This window comes from Amblyomma americanum, chromosome 2, assembly GCF_052857255.1.
Source record: "Amblyomma americanum isolate KBUSLIRL-KWMA chromosome 2, ASM5285725v1, whole genome shotgun sequence".
In the NCBI taxonomy this organism is placed as follows: Eukaryota; Metazoa; Arthropoda; class Arachnida; order Ixodida; family Ixodidae; genus Amblyomma; species Amblyomma americanum.
Window position 1 is genome coordinate 106,094,336 of NC_135498.1, and position 19,698 is coordinate 106,114,033.

The window sequence follows — 19,698 nt, forward strand, 5'->3', positions numbered from 1 at the left end:
CGCACGGAGGGATTAGAGCACGTTTGCGGCGCCGGAGGTGTATTTTTTTATTGTTAAAAGGAGGCTGGTGTCATACAGAGTGAGGACTCGAGGCAAAGACTAGGTTGGGGTCGAAAGGAGGGTCGCAGATTCTGATGGGCTTTGTGCGCTCAGGAGGTCACGCGGGACCGACTCAGTACAGATCTGCTGCGGGATGCGTGCCGCTTATTATTATTTTATCAGGAGGTCATCCAAATATTGTCTCGGCCGACGGCTTTCACGCCGTCCAGGAGCGGCATTGGGAAAAGTTTTTAACTAGCAATAGTCACTCCTCAGTCCAGACTTCATGGGATGCGACACTGCCTGTGCCCAAAGCCAAGTCGGTTTCGCCGGTGAGCTCCGCCGCCGGCAGCAGCAGCTGCTCCGCTCCACGTGACCAATCACGTGACCAGCGGTGGCCACGGTGGCCATGCTGAAGCGGTGGCCATGCTGACGGCTCGAAGAGGTGGTGTAGTGTAGCTATCGCTACAAAACCCCCTATGCTCCTTGGTTTCGATGACTGCTGGCTTCCGTCACGTTTTGTCCCGATCGTTTCTCGTAACGTGGCTGACAGCGACATAGCTAGCATGAAAAGAAAAGTTAAAAAGAAAGGAGAGTAAGAAATCAGGGCAGTGGATTTCTGTCATAGCCGGACATGGTTCCTGAAAGCTGTTCATTCTCGTCTCTTCGATGCGCAACGCTTCTCGCCAGTAGCGATGGTGCGAAACCGACTCTACTCGATATCTGAGTGACACGGCCACCGTGGCTGTGAGTAAAACGGGGCTAATGCGTGCCTGCACGCGCAATTTATTTTACGCACGCTTACCCTTTGTCTTGATGCATGGTTGTTAGTAATGGCCTCTTATGACGTCATGCTACGATGCCAAAGCCTTATTTGCGTGTTGTTTTTTGGGAATTAAAAAATCCCGTCAAGGCCGACACACTACCAACGGTGAAAGCAAACGACTAAGTGGAAGGCAGAACTGGACTTCAAGCTATAAAGGTGCGCTTCCAAGTGCATTCGTGAGGAAGGTAGTCAGACACGGCGGTTCGCTCCCTTGGATCTCGCGACTGCTCATGGCAGGAACCAGACATGTTCCTTATGTCGTCGTGACATTGTCAGCGGAGAATGGTACATTGAAGGGCCAGTTGGCAGTAGATTATTGCTGTTCTTACAGGCATCAACGCATGACCTGGTAGAAAAATGGCAGACAAACACAGCGCTGGCTTAAAGCAGAGTTCACACTCTTAAGTCAGCAGCGGTGCACCGCAGCGGTGGCTTGGTGGATTGAACATCCACCTAGTGTGCGAGAGGTGTTCAGACCACTCCGATGGAAGGAAGGCATGGCTAATTAAGACCATAGGTGTATACTAAATAGTAAGCTGCATTAAAAGCAGTGCACCGATGTCTGCATGAACTTTTATTCCTCATTACAACCTATAGACCCCACCGCCACACGTGGAGACGGGCCTGCAGAGCAGCGTGCCCAATCAACGACTACATAAACCTGACAGCAGAGTTAATGTCGCCGGTCAGCCTAAGAGTTGTGTCGTGTGGCACAAATCAGAAGAGAATGGGGAAGGTGTGCAACACAACTAGACGACACAGGTCGCACGTTGCTGTCTCATCACGCGCCGCCGCCGAAAATAACTGGCCAGGAAGGAGAGCCAGCCAAGTCAGGCCATCACGACTAGATCGTCAGGGCCGCTCAGGGCGGGTGACATAACTTAGTTCGGGCTGAAAATCGAGCAAACATATAATGCACGCGCGTTGGCCATCCGCGTTCATAAACTTCTGGAAAAGGCCAGGGCACCGGGAGAGAAACACTGTGCACCTTGCCACTTGCGGGGAGAGAAACACTGTGTACCTTGCCACTTCCGAAGTCAGTGACCACCTCCACGTTCACTCTCTGCGAGGGATCGCATGTAGAAATAACACCTTAGTACGTCACACTGAGGGGCCCAATGGCGTCGCTAGGATGACGCAGAACGAATGAACGAGAGTTTTTTTACACGATTGTCCTAGGAAAAGCTTCATTTCAGCGGAGGATGGTTAGCGCGACCGCATGCAGTCGTCCCGCTCTCTGAGGCACCGCTAGGGTCCCTAAGGAAACCAGCAGCAGATACCTAGCGCTCTGGTCGATCGACAAGCATAATCTCCACATAGTACTGACTGTAGCGTCCATCAGATAATATCAGGAAAAACATTTCCTTCGGCCAAACCACCCATTTGCTGGGGTTCAAATTTCGCACAAAGCTTGTGTTTGACGGTCAGTTTTGTTTTATATTACTTACGGGTGAGGTCCGTGCTTGATTTGGTAAGAATTAATAAAAAAATGTTAATCGTCTGCGATGACAGCGTACCGAAACAGCAAGCTTTCACAGCAGTGGTACCGGTAGCGCCATCTGCGCTCACCGGAGGAACGAGTGCTTTACGGTTAGCTGAAGTTATGGCTGAGGAGAATGCGATTGCACGGTTGGCTTGTAACGGCTTTCTCGAATACTGTGTAAAAACTGGGCACAAAGCATTGGGCGCCGCTGCCCCTCTCCCGACACCCTGCGTTCCTTTCATGCGTTTCTCCGCATCCTTTTTAGAGTCCTCATTCGTCCCGAAAGTACGTAATGGCGCTACCGGCATCATTGCTGCGAAACCTGGCTGTTTAGCAATAAGAATCAATACTTGCCGATTTTGAACAGTAAATAAAAATTGTGTGCTGCAATAAAGATGAACATAGGCCTAACTGTGTGTATATCACGTTTAACCAAGCTTCCGCTCCGTGAAACCTGGCTAAGCTGAGTTGAGCCACAGCAATGTTTTTACCGAATCAAACTAGTACTCGCCCCAAACGTAATATAAATCAAAACTGCTCGCGAATTAACAGCCCTGTGCGAAATTTTAGCCCGAAGAAGGAGGCGGTTAGGCCAAGGGAAGTTTTTTCGATTTTATCTCATTTGCACAAAGTACGTATGTCCACGCTGCTTTAGCGCGAGAGTATGGGTGCTGCGAAATTTGGTCACGTTACCTTTCCGTCATTGCTGGTCTTCGGGCTTTCTGGTTTCGCCCTGCTACAAGGCGTTGTTCATGCACTCACTTTGGATAACGTGCTCGCGGATGGGAAAAAAGTTAATGTGAAGGCGCATATTATGCATTGGCGGTGCCAATTGTTTGGTTCAACCACCTGATTAACCCTTCTTCACTGTCGGCGTCAGCCTGAATGCTTTAACGTAGCGCGGAGCCAGCGTGGTGTGTTTAATTTTTTTTTGTGAAATTCAGTGTCGAATAATCTATTTAAACACTTTTATCGGGTGTCAAAGTTCGCAGTTACAAAGTCAGTATTAGCTGAAAACTTCCTTTCCAGACCACGGAAATTCTGCCCAAAGAAGGAATGTTAAAACGTTGTCCGCTTAGCACTGTATATATATATATATATATATATATATATATATATATATATATATATATATATATATATATATATATATATATATATATATATATATATATATATATATATACTGAATGCATGCGGGCGTGTTATCTCCCGCTAATTGCCCATATATTATCTTCTGCTCCATGACTACTGAAACGTCAAAAGGAAGGTTATGCACATTGCTCATGAACAGTGTCAAGTGCTTAGCGCCATTCGGTTATGCGTTCGAGAAGTAAGGCTGAAAATTGCGTTGATCTAAGTTCACGTCTCGAAAGTGTAGTTTACGACTTTGAGACTTGCGCCATCTGGTTGCTATGGTGTGGTCTGTGGCGTCACCATTTACGTCAGCGCGCTTTCGCTCACTATACGTCGTTTTAAGCGGAGTTCAACAGAAGCTACATTTTTTTTAAATCAAGTCGTTTCCTCGTCCTCCAAAAAAAAAACATGTACTAGTGTCACAAAGAAACAGTTTGAAGTTTGAAACAGTCGTACTAAAAGGCACCAAGCTCAAGCACTTTCTGACAGCTCTTGCATAAGAATAGAAAAGGGTGAAGAAAGCCTGGCCTTGAGGACAAAAAAGAAAAAAGCCGTGATCGGTAAGTATGCAGTGCCAACATCACGAAGACTGCCCGCACTGCTGTGGCGTGGGGGCGCAAATGTATTAGACGAAACAGCAAAGACTTGCAGTGAAGGCGAAGCGACAGCGCAAGTGAATCGTCGAGTCATTTTATATTTTCAATGCTTGTTGCCACAAATGTGAAGCCTTGTCCAGATCAAATGTGTCCGGGAAGAAGTGCAGATGTTCTTATGAAGGAATGCGTCGTGGTAAACATAAACCTTTGAAGCATTCCCCTCGTCCGCGGCTGTTCTGGATATTGTCAAAAATGAGAACAGAAAAAGGCAGCAACTTGACACTGTTAAATGACACGGAAAAGCAAGCGTCGATGGACGTTCACACTCAAACAACAGCAAAAGAGAAAGCACAAAGAAAAAAAAACAGAAAAATTGAAGGTGATTAAGTGTCATAAAATCAGCGGTAAACCAGCCGAGCGGAATGCTGTCGAAAAGGGTAGAAGTTCGTGGTGCTGGTTGTTCATGATAAGGGTGTAGATTCAGAGCGAAAAGATAAACGTACGCAGCAACCGGACACATACACCGATGACCATCAACTCATGAGTTTATTCACAAGGTTGTCACTTTATAAACAATCACTGCATGAAAAAATCAGATCATAATGGAGAACGGCGAACAAGGGGACCAAGTTACATCAGGACAAGATTCACAATCTGTTTGATACATACTCAATGTATTTGTTAAAGAAACTGACAGACTCATGGATCGTGGTCCTGACTCATAGATCGTGGTCCTTCGCTCTACGGCAGGCTTGTACTATCTCCCTGCCGAGCTGGGATTTGCCCTCGGTCACAATTTGACAGTCTTGATAAATCGGCTGGCAGTTTCCTTCGCTGCATACGCTACAGCAGACATCCAGTTTACCATATATGGCTACACAGTATATTTTCTTTTTGATAACAGAAAAGAGGAGCATTCGCCATAAAAGAAAAAAGGAAAATCAATTGACGTTTCGGGGCCCGTACGGGTCCCTTGTTCACAATAGCAGCGGATGGACGAAGGTGGCGATTTATGTGCCTACGGTGCAGGTGGCATAAGGAGCATGCGTAAATCTCAGGAAGATTGCCCCGCGTTCAGTTGAAAACAGTGGTGTGGTTTGTATGTGATGTGATTCTAGAAGTAAGCGGGATGATAAATACTTTTCCGTCGTGATGACGGAGGCGTTGTCCCAATCAATGGCATGTGATGCAGCTTGATAGTGTTCAGCCAAAGCATTTTCTTTCGTGCGGCCTTTGGCGACGTCATTTTGATGTTGTTTTAAGCGCCTAATAAAATTGCTTGATTCGCCGATGTATGCAGCTTTGCAGTCTTTGCAGGTAATTTTGTACACCACTCAGGGAAGCTGTTTATTTCAACCCGGTCTTTAGCTCTGACAAGTTTTTGCTTCAGTTTACTTGGTGGCACGTGGGCGATGTGGACATTGTAGTCCTTTAAGGAATTGGCTAAGGCATCGCTGACTCCTGCAGGGCAGGGGATGCTTACCCGCTTGCTTTTCTCGGTAGCCATTGTTTCCGCGTTTCCACGAGAACGGCGGCGTTCTGCAGTCATTATCATAGTTTTCAGGTACCCGATGTTTGCAAGATCCTTCCTCACGATTTTTAGTTCGGCTCTGAGAGTCCATTTCAGAGAGATCATTTCAACCAGCCTCTAAACTGTTTCTCCGGTACTTTGATAACTGTTTTTTTATTTGATAACTGTTTATGTTTGATTCGCCGACAGGATGCAAGCCGTTTCCTTGAGCACCGGAACTCCTTTCACCCGACAATACAATTCACCAAAGAAGAAGAACAGAATGGCGCCAGGGCCATTCCCTTCCTGGACGTACTTGTGCAGAGAACAAGCGATGGGTTCGCAACGTGCGTGCATCGCAAGCCTACTCACACTGGTCGGTACCTGAGTTTCCATTCGGCACACCCTGTCACGCATAAACGCTCCTTCGCATCCGCACTTTTCGGCCGCGTTTTCCGCCTTTGTTCAAGCTTGAGGACTCTAAGAGCCGAACTAAAAATCGTGAGGAAGGATCTTGCCAACAACGGGTACCCGAAAACTATGATAATGACTGCAGAACGCCGCTGTTCAAGTCGAAACGTGGAAACCACGGGCACCGAGAAAAGCAAGCGGGCCAGCATCCCCTACACTCCAAGAGTCAGCGAGGAGTTAGCCAGGGCCTTCAAGGACTACAATGTCCATATGGCCCACGTGCCACCAAGTAAACTGAAGCAAAAACTTGTCAGATTTAAAGACCGGGTTGAAAGAAACAAATTCCGCGGAGTGGTGTACAAAATTTCCTGCAAGGACTGCAAAGCTGCATACATCGGCGAATGAAGCAAGTTTATTAGGCGCTTAAAGGAACATCAAAATGACGTCGCCAAAGGCTGCACGAAAGAAAATGCCTTGGGTGAAAACTATCAAGCTGAGTCACATGCCATCGATGGGGACAACTCAGTCATCGCGACGGAGAAGCATTTACCATTCCGCTTACTTTTAGAATCACTTCACAAGTTTTGAACCGAACGCGGGGTAATCTTCCTGACATTTAAGCATGCTCATTATGCCACCTGCACCGTACATAAATCACAACCTTCGCCCATCCGCTGCCATTTTGAACATGGGACCCGTACGGGCCCCGAAACGTCAATGGTTTTTCCTTTTTTCCTTTTTGGCGAGTGCTCGTCTTTTCTGTTATGATGTTCCCTCCTCGCCAGACGGGATTCCGTCAAACACTCGACTTCATAGTTTCTTGTCATGCTCTTGTCGAGGCACATTAAGAAATATGCCTGTCTTCTCAACATAACAGCATGTAAGGGGTATCGTCAGGGGTATGGAGTAGATTGTTTATTTTATTTTCGTGTCGCTTGCTGACCTTCTTGTGTGTTCTCTATCATGATTTGTTTTTTCCATGCAGTGATTGCAAAAATTGAAGACCATTAGAAGAAACTCATGTGTTGATAGCGGCGTACGTGTGTGGTTCTTGTGTTCGGCTGTCAAAAAAATTAGAGGGGACACTTTAGCTCCACCTTAAGTGCATAACGCGATAACGAAACAGGTTAATTTCCATATATGCTGAACGGTATCCTTTACATTCATAGATCCCTGGTATTCATCATACTCCTCCTGACGCAGTTGTGCAGCGGTTAAGCGATGCGCCACTGCCCTGCGATGGCAGGTGCTTCCAGCCGAGGGCTTTGTGCGGCCCAGCTTGCTCTTCCCGAGCGACCAATCATTAATTTAACTGCCACCTTCCACGGTGGGCAGTTTGCTCACTATCCGGATGCCAGGTTGCTCTCCGGGGGCCACCTGTCAGAGCCATGCCCGTTATTTATCGCTCACAACACCGACGCCAACAATGCCGGCACCGGATTTTCTGGTTAACGGGGCCTTTAACGCTATTGCGTTAAACGTCATGCATTGTGTTACGAATGAAAGAAATATGCGTGTAGTTCGTGAAACAGTGAACCAATATGCGTGAACCAGTTCGAGCTGTAGCTGTTCAGGCTACATCTGATTAAGCATTTGTATTGTGCTATGTGAAATGAACCGTAAACCAAGGCAGGGGACCATAAATGGGGCAAAAACAAATGATAGCACAGACAGTGGCAGTCCGGAGAAGCCTTTAGGAAAGCTGTGTTATTTGGATGCCTCACTGACACTGACCCACGAATAGGACATACCTACCCAGCATAGACTTCCGTCTATCACGTGGTTGAACTTCACATTCGTGCCTGCACACGGGTAGATGCAGTACAATAAGCGGCCATGTCTTGTCATCTGCGGAATAGATTCCATAGAAAAAAGTGAAACGAGACACCTTAGGAGACGAAAAGATATGTAAAAATAACACGGGGTTCGCGCACGCCGCTCGCTCACCGCTCTTTCCGGTATGGCTCTATCACACTTTTCAGGCGGCTTTGCAGCTGGATTTTCATGCGACTTGTGGTGCCAGTGCGTATGTTCTGCAACGTAAGAGAGTACACTATTTTACATGACGACAATACTCAATCGCTGTTCAAACGCGAAGATTTGTGTGGAAACGTGATGGCTGATCTGAAATGTGACTGACGGTGCACGAAATAGCGAAATAATCGTAATGAGCAAACCCAGTGATACTCCGTGACATTCTTAGGCCATACCTTACATTTACAACAGGACACAAACCATAGTAATACCAGTATTTTGTAGCGATAGCTACATTACGCTAGCATTTCGAGCCCTCAGCGTGGCGGCGCCGCCAAGGTGGTTGGTCACGTGGTTGGTCACGTGGTGCGGAGCAGGTGCTGAGGCGCGGCGCGCCGGCAAAACTGAGTGGGGGAAGTGGAGAGGGTGAGAGGGGTGAGAGAGTGAATCCTCGTCCAGAGGCGAAGATGAAGGAGCAACACCCTGCAAAACGGAGCGGCGCAAGACTGGGCGCGTTAATTTAAGGAGCTCGAGCGCGCTCGAGTCCTCAGAGTGCGCTCCAAGTAGGCGAAACGACCACAACTCACTTCCGGTGCACGCAGGCAGAGTGCGCTCTACGCGCTCCATCCTCGAAGGTGGTGCACGGGGGCGCGCGTCAAGCCTCTCTTCCGGTATCGTGACGTTTTTCCGGCCTGGACGAACTTTTTGGCGCCCTTTCTTCAGATGATGGCGTGATGGCTTCGGGCTCCGCGCTCATAAACACCGGTACGTAATTGATGTTTCCAAGCTCGTCAAGAGCTTTATTTTATTATAAGGTGCATGCGCAGGGTTCGTACTGGACACAAGCGCTGCGACTTCATGGGCAGACCTGCTTGTGGAGCTGGGCAGTGGAGTAGACATGCTGCACACGGCTTCGGCTGTCGGTGTGGAAAGCGCGCAAGGAGACTTAGGTATGTGTTACTCCTTTGGATGTTTTATTTCGTTCTTTGGTCGTCGAAGAGTTTGCCGTTTGCCTCCATACGTCGGGCGGTTGCATTCATCGCAGGGGTTTATTTTTAGCGTTGATATTCGACAGAATTGTTTGTTTCTTCGTGAATTGCCAGCCTTGCGGATTTAGCCTATAAGGCTGCAATATGTTGATGGCATGTTTTTGGCTGCTGAATGGAGAACGTGGCGAAAAGAGGGGCACATTGCGCTCGGGAATACACACGAGAGCTTTTTGTTTGTGAAGCATTCATGAAGGCGGGCGATTGCCCTTTCACATGAAAGTACAATGGTCAGCTTATTCTTCAGCAAAATTTACGGTAGAAGCTCTTTAATTCTGAAACACCATGTTTTCACATTGTGATAAAACGAAAAAAGAGTCGAAGAAAGCGATTTCTGTCATTGTATACGGAAACCCTGCATGCAGTGCATTTTTCTCGCCGCGTTTTCCTCTATACTGAGCAATGCACGTTTCTTTAAAGCGTGTTATGCCGCGGCGCATATGTGGCGAGATTTTAAGGCAGCATTGAGTGGCAAGGGGGCTTATGCTTACACTATTTGAATGTCTATCTGGCTGTGGCAGAGCGCCAGTATTATGTCTGAAACCCCGTGCGCTCTTTAAAATTGAACTTCTTGTGCAAAGCACTGCATAAGCACTCTGGACAAGTGTGCTCATCTCTGTTGTCTTCTAGGGCTACTGAAAATAATTCAATTTTTTTATTTTTACAGAGGGCCATTTTCCGATGTGGGTGGCTGACAGTGACAGCGGTGATCATAACTACAACAGTGAGGAGTGCCTCTTTTTTATACACATGGTCATGCGGTGCTACCCACCTTTTAATACAAGTACTAAAGCTGTAGGCGTTCTGTTTTTGTGATGCAGGTCTCCGCAAGGAACGCTTGGTTTGGACGCATGCAGAGTTTCTTCTCCTGATCTCATCATATTCCAATAACCGGCAGGACTTCAGTGATCGAAAACAGAAAAGAAATCTGGGCAACGATCAGCAATGAGATGTGCGACCGTGGGCACATACACACTGGTAGTGACTGTGAAACAAAATTCAAGGGCTTGCAGTGAACCTAGGACAAGCACCGCCTGCATAAAAAGAAGGCGGAGAGGGGGAGAAAAGAGTGGCCATATTTCCAGTTAATGGACGAGTTGCTTTCTTTAAGCATGAAGTATGAAGCTCCTATGGTGTAGAGCAAGCTCGAAATACCTTCCACCTCAGCTGTCTATGCAATTCCAGGCTGCATGTCAGCTGGCGACAGTAAGGAACAGGCAGAGACATCCGCACACAGCAAGAAGGCGCAGACAAATGACGGACTATCTGACCGAGAGCGCCCACCAAATGCTGGGCGGCGTCAAATGCCGTCCGACTTTTTGAGTGAAATCCTCAGAAACATGCACTCATGGAAAGACGAAGAAGGAAAACGGTACAAGCAGCAGCTCAAGATGCAGCGACTCAAGTTGCAAATGCTCAAGCGCCTTAGCGACCGCACTCGATAGGAGCAGCAGCTGACATTTCCCCCCTTTTTTTTTTGCGTGTTTCGTCTTGCTGGCAGAACTGCTGGCTGGCATCTTTATTCCTAGTGAATAAATCTATTTTACAACAGCCGTTGTTTTTCTGGTGGTTTACTTTTTGCCTTTTGTTTCCAGTCACACTTTGCGACAGCATTTTGTTTCCAGCGTATTACTTCTTGCCTTTTGTTTCTAGTCACAGTGAATATATTCTGAAAATCGCAACATATATACTGAACGATTTACAGTACCTCAGGAAAACTGTTTAGTTTATTTTGTTTTCTAATAATATAGAGGCAGTGTATTTACTTCAGTAATATTTTATTGCCGTTCACGGGCCTGTGTGGCCAAAAGTATTCATACAATAAAATGTTTACATAAATTCAGCCTGTGTGCTGCATAAGTGTAACACTTTCATCTCCGGACTGCAAGTTCACTTCCTATTGTAAACCTTCTTACACTACATTCTGCACAGTTAACGTGCTATTTCATTTGGCTTCATTGCAACACAGTTTTTTGCAGGTTCTGTGTCCTCATCGTCGAGAGGTGCATCCGCGTCACTCTCTTCCTGCATGGCGTCATCACCAAATGGCCCTTTACACTCTAGAATTACGTTGTGAAGAAGACATGATGCTGCAATACAGTTGCTCATCCTTAATGTGGTTTGCATGTCGAGATACTTGAGTCTTCTGAGTTCTCCTTTGAGCCGAGCAAATGCTCGCTCAATTACCGACCTTGCTGCTTCTAGGGTTTCATTGAACTTTGCTGTTTTGTCAAGTCCCCATTATTTCTGTATGGTCGCATGAGACCTACTGACAGTGGATAGGCAGGGTAGCCTAAGATGTGAAAATTCTCTGGCAAGTTGTCAGCTACTTTATCAAGGTCAGACGTGGCAAAAACTTTCGCTTCATGCATTCGTCCCAGGCTGCCTGCATGTATGTGAGTGAATATCATGTTGCTGTCGCACCAACCTTGTAAGATGACTGAATGTAATTCTTTTCTCTTGTAGTACGCATCTTGCTCCTTTTCAGGGGCTTTGATTGCCATGTGGCAGCCATCCACACCACCAGCAACCTCAGGAAGGTGCCATTTTCTGGAAACTCTCGAGCAACTTCATGCAGGTTTGCAGGCCAACGAATGAGGTCTATTGCAGCACATGACCATACTTCTATAATGCCATTATTTAGAATGAACAGCAGCCTCTTATTGACATCAAATTGATCAGCAACTCCACGAAATGATTCCTGGTTGCCCAGCAACCACAGTGTCATCAGAACTTTTCTTTGCAGAGGTACGCGACGTGTCCTCTCCATGATAAGCCGCTCTTGTGTGATCCTTAGCAGCACCTGCATATCAGGCAGAGTATTTAAAAGTCGGTTAATGGAGAGCAGGAATTACCGCTCTCCAGTTCAAAGATGGGAGCTATGAGCATCGATTGAGTGAATTTCATAAGCTACAAAATAAATAAGCGGATTTTAAAATAATAGCTGACTTGTGTGAACCATTGCCCATTAAACGATAAAAAGTGTGATGCCATGCATGTTTCCGTGCTTGTATAACCAGAGTCGCGCAGCGCACTTCATTTCTTTAATGTGCCACACTCGTATTTGCCCTAATAGAATAATAAAAGCATGTATTTTACCTCAATGGTGCTGCGGGTAATCCGGAAGTGCTCCTTGAACTGAGTATCAATGTACCGAGATACCACATTTAGTACGTAGCCCTCAATAGCACAGATCCTCCTCTCTGCGACTCCGCGGTCTGCATACAAAAGGGACGGGTAACATTCCCTAATGGTAACAAAACAGTGGAATGGTACCTTGCATGGCAACACGGGCAGCTTGCAGACCGAGGTGAACCGCTGCTGCTGTCTGCGCCTCCGGGGATCAAGATCGTCCAGCTCATCGTCGTCCGTCAAGAACTGGAGTAACTTGCGCTTGTCTGCTGCCATAGTTAAAATGCGCGCCAAACAACACGCCGGTAACAGAAATACTAGAGGCGTCAGGTGGCGCTCTCGTACGTGCACTGGAATCAAATGGCCGTTAAGTTGCGCTCCGACTCCTCTCCTAGGTGATGCACTCGAGCGCGCTCTCTTGGCGATGAATGAATGAGTGAATAAAGAAATAACCAAATGAAAAAAATCCAGGATACCCAATTTCACCATGCTGTTGCGCTCCGACTCCGCTCCTAGGTGATGCGCTCCAGCGCGCCCTCTTGGAGATTGGAGCACGCTAAGTTAACGCGCCCACTGACCTTGAAATTCGACTGAGCGAGTTCCACTCGGCCAGCTGTAGCTGTCGCGTCACTCAAGGTTTAACCAGAGCTAAACCACAGCCAATGTTTTCGCCTTTTCTTTCTGATCCTCTTGAAGAACCTACGACTACACTAAATACATCAATAGTGCGAGGCACCTCCGCCAGGCAAACTGGAATAACCTCACCCATGAAGACAGTAACAGGCAGTCTTCTTGAAACATCACTTTCCAGCTGACATCATGGCAATGAATGAATGAGAGAATAAAGAAATAACTAAATGAAAAAAAAAAGCCAGGATACCCAATTTCGCCATGTTGTTGCGCTCCGACTCCGCTCCTAAGTTACGCACTCGAGCGCGCCCTCTTGGCGATGAATGAATGAGTGAATAAAGAAATAACTAAATGAAAACAAATAAATAAAGACGATAGCACTCCCACAAGGTTTACCCGCAAAGTTGTTTTATTTTAAACGCACGTGGATAGCCTTGCACACTGTAAAGATCATCACATCTACTGCATATGGCATTTCACAGTGTCCCCTTACAGGACTCAGCGAAGAGCGAGAGAGCTGCTGTATTTGCTGAAGATGTCTTGAACACGGCGTTGGTGGCACGTTGCATCCGATACAACGAATTTATAGGTTGCACGCTAGACGCCTTCATTGCTGTTCTCAGTTTCGTTCCCCTGCTATTCTCCTAGCAAGTCCAGCTTTCTTGGACTCATTAGCACATACGCACAGGCATTTCGATGGGGCCACTGTATCGCTCCGACGTCACTAGCCTCGAAAGAAATCTCCTGTACAATTCTCGTTCCTCTGTCAGATTTTGCATCCACTCCAGGAGACAAAGAAAGGGATGCATTAGCTACGCCACCTCCGAGACAAGTTACGAATGAGGAATTGCGAACAGGAGGCAAGTTGCGGACGCTGCGAGTACTGTCGGCATTGCCCTTGTTAGGACCACTCACCGAGTACTCCATCGCCCAGGCAAGAGGTCGCTACCAGCAGCAGTAAAGCCAGGATACCCAATTTCTCCATGTTGCTGCTGATCGAAGAAGAGCTGCATGTGGTCGATGTTTGTTTTCGGGTGATTTTGTGCCACCTTTCCTCACCGCCTACAAACAAAGAGCGCAACGGATCATGATACGTATGTGTCGACCAATGCATTCCAAAAATATATTTGTAAAGCGTCTGGAGGCTCGTACCCGAAAGAAGTCGCACGCTCCTTTCAGTGACTTACTACGACTGTGCTGGCTGCTATAAAGCATGTGTGTCTGAATGTTTATTTCAGGAAGACAAGGGACAAAAAAAGCACACGTCTAACAGGCTGACAGAAAGGCAAGGATGCTTGACGAATGTCAGTCTCTCAATACACACACCTCAGCAATGGGCGAGAAAAAGAAAATAAACTGTTACAAGTACTGGAGAGCAGAAAAAACTGTAAAAATAGCACAGGCATTGACACAGAGTGGCATTGGAGGGTTAAAAAAATATAATGCAGGCATTCAAATCAACCGGACATGATTTAAGAAGTAAAATTCCTCCTAAAGTGACAACAAATATGCATTCAACTTTTTTTCTGAAGACTGCTAACGAAGATGATTGATTTACTAACGTTGTAATGGCAGTGTAGCCATTTAAAATTTTGGTATTACAAATGATTGCTGTTGCATGCCGTAATTAGTTCGTATTTTACCCTTTTTGTAAGTTGCGTACCTTGTCATGTATCGGTGTTCGGGAGGTATTTTCGAAGAAATTCTCTTTCATTAAGCTTGACTGCGTGGAATATTTTAATTGCTGTTTTACTGTTAATAAGGTTTCCTTTTGTTAATACATTGTTCTTCTTGAAGAGCGGAGCGGAATGACTCTTGACGGGTGCGTTCTCAATAATGCCTAATATGCGATTCTGTAAAACAAATAACTTATCTATATTGATTTTTGTCGTCATTCCCCAATCGGATAAGCAGTATTGAAGGCGTGAATGCGCTAGGCTTTAATATAGCTGTTTTTTTTAATTGTGGAGGTAATAAACTCCTTAGTTTATTTAGAGTATCGATGGATCACGCAATAGCGATTTTTGTTGTCGATATGATTTGACCAGTTCAAATGTTCTTCAAGCACAGCTCCAAGAAATATATGAAATGAGCAGAGCTTGATGACTTCATCATTGGACTTTAATACTATGGCGTCATCGATATCTCTGCCACAAGGCCAGAAAATAACGTATTTCGTTTTCTTAGTGTTTAATTCTAATTTGTTTATTCTAAACCACTCATAAACTTTCCTTAGACAGATATTAGCTTCTCGTTCAACAGCGCATAAATTTCTACCAGAAAAAAAAAAAACGTTGGTGTCATCAGCATTTAGGATTAAGTCTGTAGTAAGAGGCACTTAATGATATCATTGATGTATAAAAGTAAATGAAGCGAACCGAGAATAGACTTTTGTGGTACACCAAATTTGATTTCTCCTAGTGAGGATAGCGAACTAAGTATTTCTGTGTACTGTAGTCTGTTAGTTAAATAACTTTGAACGCGGTTAACAGCAATTCCCTTTATTCCACACTCATTTAAATTTTGCAATATCTTGCTTGATGGAGTCAAGCGCCTTTTTAAGTCAAGAAATATTCCTATTCTATAGTTTAATCTCAAAGTTGCTTACAATTTTTTCTTTATTCTGTAGGAGCGCCGTTTCCGTACACTGTTGCTTCCGAAACCCATATTGTTTTGGTGCTATAATATAATTTACAGCGCATAAATTCAGGATACGTTCTTTTATCACTTTTCTAACTAATTTTTAAAAATTGAAAGAATTGAAATTGGTCTGTAGTTGTTAAAGTCATTCTTGTCACCCCCTTTAAATATTACCGATACCTTTACAATCTTTAATTCATTAGGGAAAATACCAGTGCACAATATGCGATTACAGATGTACGACAGTGGTTTGCTTATGTACACCGCGAGTGTTTTAATAGGCTCTGCTGTAATGCCATCAACAACAGGCTGGTGAGTTCTTTAATTTGAGTAGTTGGTTACCTATCTCCGCGTCATTTGTAGGTGCGAGAAATAAAAACCTGCTTATACTAGTCGAAATATAAGATCTATAGGTAGGGTTGGAAGTGTCCAAAGCACTCGATGATCCGCTTTTTAGAAAGTGTTGATTAAACTTAGAGTGAACGTCCTGTCCATATTGTTCCGTTATCATTTATCTCAGAAACAGCGCTTTCTTTAATGTTAGGCAGCAGTTCATTTAATGCTTTCCAGACTTTTTTTAGTCATTAAGAGTATTAGGGAATTTATTCTGATGACACCTTTCTCGTGCTAACTTTATATCTCGGCTCAGTCTTTTTCTCACTTTTTTTAATTTTATTAAGTGATCCCGTTGCCTTGTCTTTAGGAAAGTGGCAAACAGTCTTTCTCTTTCTTTTATTCTCCTTAAAGACTCGTTGTCGATCCATGGTTTCCCATATATATATATATATATATATATATATATATATATATATATATATATATATATATATATATATATATATATATATATATATATTATTGCGTTTACTCTTCTCAAAGGAAATGCTTCGTTATGAAGTTTTTTATTATTGCAGCAAATCGGCCGAACGTCTTCACAGGATCTGTCAAGTTGTAGGTGAAAGACCAGTCTATTTGGCTCACTGATCTTAAAAAATCTGTTCTTATTTATAGCTCTGTATAGTGGCCGCGCATCACGTTTACTTTGTATGCGTATTTTTGTTTCAGGAGTAAACAATACAAATATCGGCATATGATCACTTAATTCGGGTATCAAGGCACCTGATCCTAGACCATTTGTTTGCGCCGTGAAGCACAAATCAAGCAGGCTTTCAGATGCATTCGTCACTCTGGTCGGAACACTAATGGCATCTTCAAAGCCAAACGAAAAAAACATCAAAAAATGCCTGTGCGTAGGGCCCTAAATAAACTAGGTTAATATTAAAATCACCAGTGACAATCAGGGATTGACCAAGTTGCGAGCAGTAATCAAACATGCGTTCAGTGAACTCTAACAACTTAGAAACAATTCCAGTAGGTGGCCTGTAAATAACAACAAATATAGTGCTAGCACATTAAACCATGAGAGATTCGTAGTGGTCATGCATAACAGAGACATCACGAATCACATCAAAGGAGAAGTCGCATTTAATATAAAAGGCTACACCTCCCCCTTTTTTAGTTTTCCGAGATAGCGAGGCTCATCTGTAGGCTGGGAAGTGTATCACATCAGAATCATCCCACAACCATGTCCAAGAAAAAGCCAAAATATCAAATTTATGGTTAATTCATCTAGGAGCATGCAGACGGACTCGTGCTTACTTTTTAAAGTTTGAGAACTCAAATGGAACAAAGAAAACCGGTTGTGATGACGTAAGGCTGTGCTTTCTTAAAATGAATGCTTATCGTAATACTTACATCCGTGGAAAAGGGCTGTAATTTTCACAGATGAGTAAACAAAAAACTAAAGCTGTTGAATGCCTTTACCTTACTTTATCAAGGTCTTCCATTGTGACAGTTCTGATAACCCGAGAACGGGGAGCACGGCTTACAAACATTTTACCATTCTTGTGCCACGCAAACTGGTACCTTTTTTCATCAGCTCGTGATTCATGTGTCAGAAAGAGAGAGGGGGTTTATTTACTTGAAAGGCAGAGAGGTTGGCATCTGCCAGAAAAGCTTTTTGTTCTGCACTGTAAGATTTTTATTCAGATAAATGTTCTTCCTTAATTCTTTCAATTCAGCCTTTTTCTTGAGCCAAGCACCTCTTGTTGTACGGGACGTAAACCGAACCAGGACGGGCGGAAGCTTTACATTCTTGTATGCATTCGCATTCACGGTTTCGACGTCTGTCGTTTCAGCTCGTGATTTCAACGGAAGGCAGTGGGCGGCTTCAATGTCTTGTCCAGTGAGATGCGGCAGCTGCAGATCGTCTGCAGGTGGTTAAGGTTTTCTAGCAGAGTTGCATTTTCATGTAGGCGCAGTCCATGCACTTCTAGATTAAGCCGCCTGCCGTACTGATCAAGGTCGTTAACTTGCTGCCGAAGCTCTTCGATTCCATGATCATTTACTTTGACTTCAAGCTTTTCCACACGTTTGCATAGACCTTCTGTAGTATTATCAAGTACGCGTGATAAGTTATCAAGCACGCAGGCTGATGTATAGCTTCAGCCAAGACTGCTTCACACGTGCCGCGTATCATGCCAGTCATGTGTCATGTGACCTTTCCGGTCTGTATAAGCCAGCAACACCCGGCAATAAACGTTATTTGTTCTGCCACTACCCACCGGCTACGTTCCGTTACTTCAGTGGCGACGAGGATGGGATAGCTGCACGATGACAGCCAGGCCACCCAGTTCAACGATACGACAGGTAGCTGGAGCAGTTACCGTGTTCGTTTGGAGGCCGTTTTTGAGGGCCACGGCATCACAGATCCGGGAAAAAAGCGTGCGCTTCTGGTGTCGGCCCTGAGCGACAACGTGGTTCGCGTGCTTCAAGGCCAGTGCCAGTCGGAATCGGTGAACAGCTTGAGCTACGAAGTCGTCATACAGCACCTGGACAACCACTTCGATCCAAAAGCCAATGAGATTGCAGCAAGCTACGCATTCTTTATGCGGAACCAAGCGGAAGGCGAAAAGGTACGGGACTACATCACCGACTTGAGACGTCTCGCAAAGGACTGCAGTTTCGAAACGTTTTTGGACCGCATGCTGCGGGATAGGATTGTCTGCGGAATCCGTGATGAACAAGCTCGACGACACATGTTGTCGCAGCAGAAGTTAAGCCTGGCGGAGGTAGAAGCGTTTTCTCAAGCAGCGGAAGCCGCAGAAACGAATTTCCGGGCAATGCAAGAGAGGAGCTTCAACGACAACGGTGCTGCCAACTTCGTACAGAAGCACAGGAGGAATCCGCAGAAGTCCGGACGCGGGCATGGATCCATGACAGTCCACGCAGTGCGGAAGGTGTGGCTCGAACCATGGTTCGGAAGTGTGCAGACACAAGAAAGCGACGTGTCACAAGTGCGGCATGAAGGGTCACCTGGCAAGGATGTGCTCCAGTGGTCGCTCTAACCGCTCAGGCACCTTTGCGGTGAAGGAGCTAGACGGCAGTGACGGAAGTAGCGAGGATATTCTCTACGCTTTGGAGGCTCACAACAACAGTAGGAACTTGTCCACACGGCCATTTGAAAGGGATTTCATCTGGGAAGGCCGGAACCTGCGCATGCTGGTAGATACAGGGTCCACTATCAGCGTCATTCCAAGAAGGGTATTCGATAACCGCGAATGGTGGCCGCCACTGGAGAAGACTTCACTGCGCCTGACGTGCTTCCTGGGGCCGCTGCCGGTTCTTGGCCGAGTAGCCATGAAAGTCTAATGCAGTAACACGCAAGTGGACAGCTCGCTGGTTGTAGTGGATTGCAACGGGCCTCTTTTGTGCGGCCAGGACACCATACAGGCCTTCCGTAAGGCTAGCCTGGCACTACTGGAAGAATGCGCGTCGCAGAACATACATGTAGTACACGGTGACGCCACGACGGCGAAACTTTTGACAGAATTTCCAGAAGTTTTCGAGCAGAGTTTGGGTTGCTGTAAGGGACCACCCGTGAAACTACACAAAAAAGATGCCGCTCTACCACGCTTCCTCAAGGCTCGACCGGTGCCATACGCGCTTCGGGAAAAGGTGTCTGCAGAAATCGACCGCCAAGTACAGGAAGGAGTGCTTTCACCAGTGAGAGTTTCCGAGTGGGCTACGCCCGTCGTGCCCGTAGTGAAGCGAAACAAGGATATTAGGCTGTGTGGAGACTTCAAGTTAACAGTGAATCTGGCGACACATCTGGAACAGTATCCGTTGCCAAAAATTGAGGACATCTTCGCATCTCTGTACGGCGGAGAGGTGTTCACTACTTTGGATTTACGACACGCGTATAATCAACTTCC

The 19,698-nt window shown here is 45.7% G+C and overlaps 1 long non-coding RNA gene, 1 other non-coding gene and 1 pseudogene across 2 annotated transcripts; all 3 read right to left on the bottom strand.

Annotated features, from left to right (window-relative positions):
• Positions 1-217: 217 nt before the first annotated feature.
• LOC144122257 (U4 spliceosomal RNA) lies at positions 218-356 on the bottom strand. Its single transcript, XR_013312867.1, has one exon. It is a non-coding gene; the product is annotated as a U4 spliceosomal RNA (small nuclear RNA).
• A 3,803-nt stretch (positions 357-4,159) lies between these two features.
• Positions 4,160-8,037, bottom strand: LOC144118920 (uncharacterized). Its single transcript, XR_013312188.1, has 3 exons — positions 7,950-8,037; positions 7,758-7,850; positions 4,160-4,317 (listed from the first exon to the last, which is right to left on the bottom strand). It is a non-coding gene; the product is annotated as an uncharacterized LOC144118920 (long non-coding RNA).
• A 2,917-nt stretch (positions 8,038-10,954) lies between these two features.
• On the bottom strand, positions 10,955-12,430 carry LOC144119972 (uncharacterized; annotated as a pseudogene).
• Positions 12,431-19,698: the final 7,268 nt, after the last annotated feature.